Source organism: Felis catus, chromosome C1, assembly GCF_018350175.1.
Source record: "Felis catus isolate Fca126 chromosome C1, F.catus_Fca126_mat1.0, whole genome shotgun sequence".
Lineage (NCBI taxonomy): Eukaryota > Metazoa > Chordata > Mammalia > Carnivora > Felidae > Felis > Felis catus.
This window is the reverse complement of record NC_058375.1, coordinates 202,176,979-202,186,882: the sequence shown is the minus strand read 5'-3', so window position 1 is coordinate 202,186,882 and position 9,904 is coordinate 202,176,979. Positions and strand designations below refer to the sequence as shown.

The following is a 9,904-nucleotide window of genomic DNA, read 5'->3' as shown; positions in this document are numbered from 1 at the left end:
CCTGAGGTTTCTTTGGCGCCCAGGAGACTGGGGAGTACATCTGTGGAGAGATTTGGAATTGTATCTAGAAACAATACAGGCAGAGAGGGCCGGGTGGGAGATGAGGAGAGGCCACGATGCCCTGGGTTGCAGCGGGGGTGGGGACTGAGAGCGTAGGCATCTAGACAGATCAGTGAGGGAGAGAGACGAGGACCGAGAGAGTCCAGGGTGAGCTGATTCAGAGTCAAGGATCTGGAGTGGAGGTAACGAAGAAGGGACAGTTTTCTAAGCCCAGGCCCAGAAAGGCGCCTCCTGGAATTGGCTGGAGGCCTCTTGGCTCTCTCGGTGGAGGTTGGGACATAGCATTCACGAGACATACAACCTCAGATGCCAGAGCTTCAAGGATGGTTTGCAGCAGCACCGCTTGCTTGTTACCCTCAAGTTAAAGTTCCTAGTTTTTACCATTTCAAGGTTATATTTTACAATTAAAATTTGTAACAAGGACCACTTCACATGTTTCAAAAAAAAATACTGAAAATGATTAATGAGAAGTCTTTTCCCCACCTGTCTCCCATCTGCCCAGTTCCCATCTTCAACCCCTCCACCCCCAGGTAACCATTTGTGCAATTTATTTTTACCGCCACCAAGGACACACTTTTGGCAGCCACGTCTGCCAGACAGAATGTCGAGTATGCTGGTTGGGCCGCATAGGGTAGAGCTTGGTGCAGTTGGCTGCATGTAAGAGAAAATAATGAAGGCTGCGTCTAGTCTTGCTAGAACTTGCTAGAACCTTGCCTCACGAATAGGTAAGAGAGCACCATCAGGACGGGAAATCAATCATTCTCCTTACAGTGTGACAGGGTGCTTGCTATGGACTCAATTGTGTCTCCTCAAGATTCATATGTTGAAGTCCTAACCCTGCATGTCATGGTATTTGGAGGTGGGGCCTTTGGGAGGCAATTAGGTTTGGATGAAGTTATGGGGGTGAGGCCTCTGGGACGGGCTCGGGGTCCTTAGGAGAAGAGGAAGAGACCAGAGTTCTTTCTCTGTCTCCCCCGTGTGCGGACCCCGCGAGAAGGCAGCTGTCTGCAAGCCAGCAAGGGAGAACCCGACCGGGCTGGCCCCACCGAGTCCACGCTGTTTTGTGATGGCAGCCCGAGCTGCCCATGACGCTGTTCAGGGACCAACAAGTGAGCTCTGAGAAAACAGTGAAAAGATTTTCGGTGCTTTGAAATATACCTTTCAATTGTCTTGCCGAGAGCGTCCCACTGTGCTGTATTTGAAAGGGCACGAGAGACTGAGAACCACTGGTCTGGACGAAAGGGACGACCACAGAGACAGGACTCTTCCGTGCTTGAAGCCGGAGACAGATAATTGGATGGCACACGCGCACACAGGTGATTAACTTCCCGGCCCCTCCCAAGCTGTGCTCACACTCTGGCAACTGCTAAATTCTCCTCTGGGAGGACTTTAAGGGGAGAATGAATGCACGTGAAAGGATTTGCGAACCTGCAAGGGTGGCGTTAGGTTCTAGAGGCTGGCTGCCTGACCCAACTTCTATGGGGTACCGAGTTATTTTCACTGGGATGATTTCATTTTCCCTCCCCACCCCGTTTGTTTGGATTTGAAGATAATGCTGCCCTCTGCTGGACTGATCTTGCAACTACAGCCCCTGGCCACCCAGGGCGAACCCCACCCTCGCCCCTGGCCCCCCCCCCCATTCGTTTGCTTGATCTCAGTTGTTGTCTGTATAGCTAGGGGTCTCAGGTTTTGCTAAGTCATGTCTTACAGCCATGGTGAAGTCGGCTGTCCCTTCAGTGCTATATCCCAGAGGCTGGAGGTGAGATAAACAGGAGGCAAATTACTTCTGGGTCTCCCAGTCTCCAGAAACAAAACCCATCTCTCTTTTTTTTTCTTCTTTTCCTTCTTCAACCATTTTTGTTTTTTTAAAACGTTTATTTATTTTTGAGAGAGACAGAGTGCGAGTGGGGGAGGGTCAGAGAGCGAGGGAGACACAGAATCTGAAGCAGGCTCCCGGCTCTGAGCTGTCAGCACAGAGCCCCACGTGGGCTGGAACCCATGGACTGTGAGATCGTGACCTGAGCCAAAGTTGGACACTTAACCGACTGAGCCACGCAGGCGCCCCCTTCTTCAACCACTTTTTATCACATCCTAATCACTAAGCTGTCTCTTAGGCACTTGGGATACGGTGATCAAGATAGATAAGGATTTCTACCTTCCTGAAGCTTACAGTTTAGAGAGGAGAGAGAATAAACAACAGTATATGTAATAAACAAGCAGATATACAATATGTTAGGAAGTGGTAAGTGCTGTGAGAGAAGAAAAATGTTTAGAATACAGCATAGCCAGGGACATCAGAAATGCTAGGGGAGGGGCAATTGTGAATAGGTGGACAGGGCGGGCCTCGAGCATTTGAGCAAAGTCTCAGAGCAGGTGGGGGAGTTTCCCCCGAGGGAGGTCTGCCGGAGAGCATTCAGAGAAGAAAAGACATTGGAAACAATGCACTAAGGCAGGAACGGAGCAACCAGGCTAACGTGGCTGGAGCGGAGTTCTAAGGGGGGAAGGAGGAGGATACAAAGAGGATGCTATGGGCTGAATTATGTCCCCCTCTCTCCAAATTCATATGTGTTGGAGTTCTAACCAGAAGTATGTCAGAATGGGACCCTGTTTGGAAATAGGACTGTTGCAGATATAATTAGTTAAGACAAGGCCATGAGAGGGCGCCCTAATCCAACATGACTGGTGTCCTTAGAAGAAAAGGGGAAATTTGGGGGCACCTGGTGGCTCAGTCCGTTGGGCTCAGGTCATGATCTTGCAGCTCGTGAGTTAGAGCTCAATTCAGATCCTCGGTCTCCCTCTCTCTGCCCCTCCCCTGCTTGAGCCCCCCCCCCCCAAATAAATACATATATTTTTTTAAAAAGGGGGACATTTGGACACAGACACCTGCCCCACGAGGAGAGCACCATGTGATGATGAAGGCAGAGATCAAGGCGATGCATCTACAAGCCAAGGAATGCCAGAGGTGGCTAGCAAACCAGCGGCGGTATGAGAGAGGCCTGCAACGGATTGTCCCTTGCAGACCCTCCCTCAGGAGGAAGTAGCCCTGTGGGCGCCCTTATCCTGGAGGTCCGGCCTCCAGAACTGGAAGACAATACATTTCTGCTGTCTAAGCCACCTGGTCTGTGCTACTTTGCTTTGGCGGTCCTAGCACACCTAAGGCACAGGGATGATGAGGAGGGATGGGGATGCGGGGGGCGGGGCATGGAATGAAGGAGGAAGGCCTTAAAGGACTCTGGCTTTATTCAAATTCTTTTTTTTTTTCATGATTAAGTGGGATATATCCCCCCCCCTCATGCAAACTAAATGAAAACCATTAATATAATTCACTTGCTAATATGTCTAAGAAGGAAAAAAAAAGTCATAGGACTATCTACATAGGCCTTTGACAAGATTCAACACCTAGTCCTGATTTAAAAAATAAAACTCAATATAACACTGTGTGTTAACTACACTGGGATGAAAATTTTAAAAAGTCATTAAAATCATCTAGACCTGTATGCAGAAAGCATTTTCAAAAATAGAAGAATGGAATTGTATTCATAAATAAGATTGAAATGAATCTTTCAATAACAAAAATCAGTGTTAAGACAAAAAAAATGAAGTCAATAACATCACATAGGTGATGACTTTAAACACAATTATGAACTGAACTCTAGGTTTTATTCGGATTTTGCCAGTTTTTCCATTATCACTGTTTTCTGCAGCAGGATCCAGTCCAGGGGTCACATAGCCTCTGGTTGTCATGTCTCCCCAATCTCCTGTGACCCATGGCAGTTTCACTCAGTCATTCCTTGTTTTTCATGACCTTGATAGTCATGAGGAGTATTGACCAGGTATAGAAGGCCTCCCCAGTCTGGGTTTGTCTGATATTTTCCTCCTGATTAGATGGGGGTTATGGGTTTTTGGAGAGAACACTACAGATGTGGGTGCCCTTCTCATCACATCCTGTTGGGCATGTAGGAGCCCACACGACATCCCTGGTGATACTAGCCTTCCTTACCTGGGTAAGGTAGTGTTCTCCAGGTTCACTCCACTGTGAAGTTGCTTAAAATGCATTTACAAAAATCAAAGCAGTGAAGGGCGCTTGGGTGGCTCAGTTGGTGGTTAAGCATCTGACTTCGGCTCAGGTCATGATCTTGCGGTTTGTGAGTTGGAGCCCCGCGTCGGGCTCTGTGCTGACAGCTCAGAGCCTGGAGCCTGCTTTGGATTCTGTGTTGCCCTCTCTCTTTGCCCCTCCCCTGCTCACTGTCTGTCTCTCTGGAAAATAAACCTAAAAAAATAAAAAAAATTAAAGCAGTGAAATTCATTCTTTGCAGCCATTGTAGGGCAGTAAGAAAGTATGACTGTGGTCTGACTTAGAATGTCAAAGGACCTGGCTGGAGTAATGAGAACAGACTAGAAGAGCAGGGGCAACACAAAGGGGACGGGGTTGTCGCTTCGGTGATCCAGGTGAGAAGGGAAGGTGGCAGGGGTCAGGGCACCAACAGCAGAGGGGGTGAAAAAATAGGAGTTAGAATCAATTTTGGTCGAGTCAGCAGAATTTTCTGGTAGATCAAGCATTGCATGTCAGGTGTAAGAGATAAAGAGGTGTCAATGAAGAGTCTACAGATGGCGGTCCGAGCTGCTGGAAGGACCGAGTTGCCACTGACCAAGCTAAGGTAAAGATTCCAATCTGCCATTTCGTTCCTCTCCACTACTGCGTCCATTTAACCAATATTTATTTGGTGGCAGGGCTGGCTGCAGGACCCAGTCAAAAGGAAAATTTGGGGCTCCTTGTTCCAAAAGCAAGAGAAAAGCTTGTTCGTTTCTTTTGCAATCTTTCTCTGAACTGGACTCCGTGTTTTTTATTTGCTATTCGACGCTGTGCTCCCTGAAGCATGGGGTGCTTGTGGGCTGGGAGAGTGGGTGGCCGAGCCCAAGGAGGCAGTAAGAGGCAGGAGTGCACATGAGCTGAGCCCCAAGCTCCAGCGTGTGCTCCACCGTCCTGCCGGACTTCACGCGAAGGCACAGATTCCAAGATAAAGTTATTAAGAATTTCAAGGCAGTGACTGCAGGGCATCATGCCCCAAGCTCGGGGTTCTTCTGAGCACAGGGCTTCCTGTGGCTGCACGGGTCATACACCGACTTCCTGTCTGGCATCTGCTAGTATGTGTCACACACTTTGTGGGGCACCAAGAATGCAAAACGGAATCCTTTCTAGTTCCTGCCTTTAAGGAGGAGCCAGGAAAGAAGGGATGCTTCATGAATCCCTACTCTGTGCCAGAGCCTCGCCGGTTCACAGCCCAGTGGGGAGGGACAGGCTCCTAAAAATGATACAGTAATACAGTCTGAAAACTACAACAGTGGAGGACCTGGGCGGGTGACACGGGAGTCCCAAGGGGAGGGGCAGGAGGATGCAGGGCATTTAGGGCTCGAGGAGTTGGCACTTAAGTTTTTGTTTGTTTGTTTTTTAGATAGAAAGAACAAGTGGGGGAGGGGTGGAAAGAGAGGGAGAGAGAGAGAATCCCAAGCAGGCTCTGCACTGTCAGCACAGAGCCCGATGTGGGGCTCGACCCCATGAGTCGTGAGATCGTGGCCTGAGCTGAGGTTGGATGCTTAACTGACTGAGCCACCCAGGCGCCCCTAGGGCTTGAGGAGTTGGGAGTTCAATGGACAGGAGGCTCAGAGTCCTGGACGTCTGCTCACAAACCTAGCTGGACCAGCTAAGTGAGGAGAGGGGGATATGACCTTTAGAGTGTTATATATTCATTTTTTAGTGAAAATGGCTAAATACATATTTCTTCATTGCAAAAGTAAGGCTCATCGTAGAAACGGGCAACTTCAAAAGATATAAACAAGCAGCTATCTGTAATCCCACCACCCAAAGATAACCCTGTTAACATTTTTTCATTTTTGAGAGACAGAGAGAGATAGAATGTGAGTGGAGGGGGGTCAGAGAGAGAGGGAGACACAGACTCGGAAGCAGGCTCCAGGCTCTGAGCTGTCAGCACAGAGCCCGACACAGGGCTCAAACTCGGGAACTGAGAGATCATGACCTGAGCCGAAATCAAGAGTCAGACGCTTAACTGACTGAGCCACCCGGGTGCCCCAAGGAAGGCCAGTATTTGAATGATGGTCTGTCTGACTCCAAAGCAGAGCTTTCTGGGTCGTTCGTGAGGATTTTTGAATTCATTCCAGAGTATGTTCTCAGACGGGTTCTTATGTGCTTACTTTTCAAGGTTCCTCTTTGGCTTCTGCCAGAGTTTGGCAGGCAGGGCTAGGAGGTCTGCACCTGCCCAGGTCATACCTCTGTTAAGTCCTCTGTTACCCTGACTGTCGCAGCCTGGACCCTGTGATTCGCTGACATTCCTCCCCTCTCCTTTCATTCCAGATCACTTTTGTTTTCCAGAACTCTTTCAGTTGGTCATCGTTTTGGTTGCAAGCAACGGAAAACTCAGCCTGAACCGGTCTGAACAATAAAGAGAATTTATTGGCTCACGGAACGGAAAAGTACCCAGGGAAGATTGCCTCTGGGTGTGGTTTGTTCAGGACTCTGGCTCCGATTCTCTCAGTTCTGTCTTCCTCTGTGTGTTAGGTTTTGTCTTTGGACGGGTTTGCCGTTCATGACGGTAAAATGGCATCCAGCCGTAACAATACCACATCCTTGCTTTTCCACAGTCCCCAAACAGCCGTCCTGAACTTGGCTCTGCGTGGTTCATCTTAGGTCACATATGTACCCTGCGCCTGGCACTGTGGCAATGGGGGTGATCACTGGAGAGAGGGGAGAATCCTCTCCTCCACCTTCCTTGCCTTTATTCTGGTCCCCAGGGCCAAGCGGGTCCTTCTGCAGGAATGTAAAGAGATGCTGACACTGACATCAAAGCTGACACAGGGACAGAATAGATATACTTACAGCCATATTGTGCTGTTCACAGGCTCTCGCCTAGAAGCTTTCATTTTTAGAACGGAGTGGCGAGAAGAGGCCCCCGCACTTTGCCAGAGGACTGGCATTCAGGCTACACATGTCACAACAGTCTTTGTGGCACTGGATGTTCTGCACAGAATAGAAAGATGCTTTCCCGTTAGGAACATTATAGATCTGCCGAAGAGGGAGCAGTTCTAAGCGGGAAGGTGCGGTACAGCAGATATGTTGGGTGGGCAGATTGCTGGAACATTTTCAAGTGGATAACATTTTATTCCAAGCTCATCTATGTGTGCCTTTCCCCTCCTTCCGTGCAATGCTCTTTCCTTTTTTCCTTCCACGAAAGGGAACTTCTTTTAATTAAAAAACTTAAAAGGAAATTAAAATACAACTCATTGGCAAGTTCGCTAACATACAGCGTATACAATGTGCTCTTGGCTTCGGGAGTAGATTCTCATGATTCATCGTACAACATCGTACAACACCCAGCGCTCATCCCAACAGGTGCCCTCCTCATTGCCCATCATCCATTTCCCCTGCCCGCCCCCCCGCCCCCATCAACCCTCAGTTTGTTCTCTGATTTTAAGAGTCTCTTATGTTTTGCCTCCCTCTCTGCTTGAAACTATTTTTCCCCCTTCCCCCATGGTCTTCTGTTAAGTTTCTTAAATTCCACATATGAGTGAAAACATATGATATCTGTCTTTCTCTGCCTGACTTCTTTCACTTAGCGTAATACCCTCCAGTTCCATCCATGTTGTTGCAAACGGCAAGAATTTATTCTTTCTCACTGGCAAGTAGTATTCCATGGTATATATAAGCCACGTCTTCTTTATCTATTCATCAGTTAATGGCCATTTGGGCTCTTTCCATAATTTGGCTATGGTTGATAGCACCGCTATAAACAGTGGGGTACACGTGCCCCTATGAATCAGCACTCCTGTATCCTTTGGATACATTCCTAGTAGTGCAATTTCTGGGTTGTAGGTTAATTCTATTTTTAATTTTTGAGGAACCTCCACACTGTTTTCCAGAGCGGCTGCACCAGTTTGCATTTCCACCAGCAGTGCAAAAGAGATCCTCTTTCTCCGCGTCCTCGCCAACGTCTGTCATTGTCTGAGTTGTTCATTTTAGCCATCCTGACAGGTGTGAGGTGGTATCTCAGTGTGGTTTTGATGTGTATTTCCCTGGTGAGGAGTGATGTGGAGCATCTTCTAAGGTGTCTATTGGCCATCTAGACGTTTAACTCTTGTCCTCCGGATCAGCTTCCCCTGGAGACCTAAGCTACCAGTGTTGCTACCCCTACACTCATCCAGAGGACTGCTTGTCTTTTGCTCCCTGGGCTTGAGGATGGACCAGCCCCTTCCCCTCCATACCTCAGTCACTCATTGGTTTAGATGGGAATGCTGTACTGACTGGACTGAGGGCATAAGAAAAGCAGAAGGGAGTTTTATACAAAGAGTATAAATACAATAGGTATTCACTGGGGCTGCTCCTGCCCTGGTCTTTCTCACTGGTCCCTTGCAAGGACTTCCCCATCCTGCAACTGCCGCCCCCTTGTGGCAAACACTCTCTTCCCCCGTGGCCTCAGCTTGCACTTGAGGATGCGTGGGCGGTCTGCGGACAGGCCCCAGACAGTCTGTTCTCTTGTGTGTTACCAGTCACTGTTTACTGCCCCAGGATTACTTTTCCCCTAGATGATTAATAGTGGAATGTCTATTCCCTTCAGGGACTACCCCATCTTCCAGTGCTTTCTGATCGAGGTATCAGATCAGGATAGTAAGACATGAGTGAAAGCATGGGTGGCCCCAGGACAATTATCTCCTTATACTTCCTGCTACTGTTCGTGAATGATAAGAGCACCCAGGAGGAGTGCCAGTGGCAGAATTGTAGGCACTGGGGGCATGATTAATTGGCACTTATGGTAGGGGGTAGATTTTATGCTTGAACAGGTTGGTGCTGTGAACCATAGAGGATGATTGGGAGAGCACAGTCCCAGACAGACCAGCCTGGCTGTGTGGAAGTGAAGCTTTCAGGCACACCTTATATATGACTGTGTGGCCGAAAGCAATAGACGCTCTGAATCATGGTGGTGATCCGATCCATGAATCACAGGAGGTATGTCTCATTTTTTCTACAACCATCAATTGAGCACCTGCTTTATTCCCTGGTGGAGGATCAGAAGGTGGATCAGAGAGGGTCTTTATTCTCTAGGAGCTCACGGTCTCCTGGGGGAAGGCTGACTTGTAACCCTATCATTACAATACGGTAGGGTTCATGTTGTATCAGAGAAGTGGTTACAGTACCAGAAGAATGAAGCCAGGGGACAGACATTAGCTGCTGGGAGCAGCTGAGGCAGGTTGCAAGAAGTCACCCTTCATTCTGGGAGAGAAGCAAGATGACGTTAACTCCAACCCCTCTGTTCAGGGATTGCTCCAGGTCCAGTGGTCTCCCTGTGGTCCAGCCAGACTGCGGGAGTGCCCCCCACTCCCCCCCAACCCCGCCCCTGCCCCGCCCCCCGCCTCAGGCTATTCCAATCATCCAATTGTGGATAGTGATTGCCCCCCACCCCCGCCAGGCCCTCCTAAGTGGGGGGCTCCTACAAGGCTCACCTACAGTGGGGTCCTGAAGTCTCTGTCAGAGGCAAAGTCCTCTCCCCTTTATTCATACCCAAGCAAGTTGGAAGCTTTCAAAGGTGATCTGCTAGGGAATTTAAGGGATCAACAAATGGAAACAAACGCCAGAAAAGGAAAAAATAAAAATAGTCATCCATGCGGAGAATTCAGATAGTGGACCCTTGACTCTATCTTCATGTCTGGTACCCCTGCGTGGACATACAGATCCTGGAAGTCTCTAACGCCCTGTGGTCCCTTGACTTCATCTGTTCTCCAAATACGGTTGTGGGCAGGGCTCAGAGAGGAGGTGCGCTAGGAAGAGGCTTGTCTA

The 9,904-nt window shown here is 48.9% G+C and overlaps 1 long non-coding RNA gene across 1 annotated transcript; it reads left to right on the top strand.

The window, feature by feature from the left end:
• Positions 1-667: 667 nt before the first annotated feature.
• On the top strand, positions 668-3,174 carry LOC109503175. The gene is made up of 3 exons (XR_002162077.2): positions 668-785; positions 1,266-1,376; positions 2,922-3,174. It is a non-coding gene; the product is annotated as an uncharacterized LOC109503175 (long non-coding RNA).
• Positions 3,175-9,904: the final 6,730 nt, after the last annotated feature.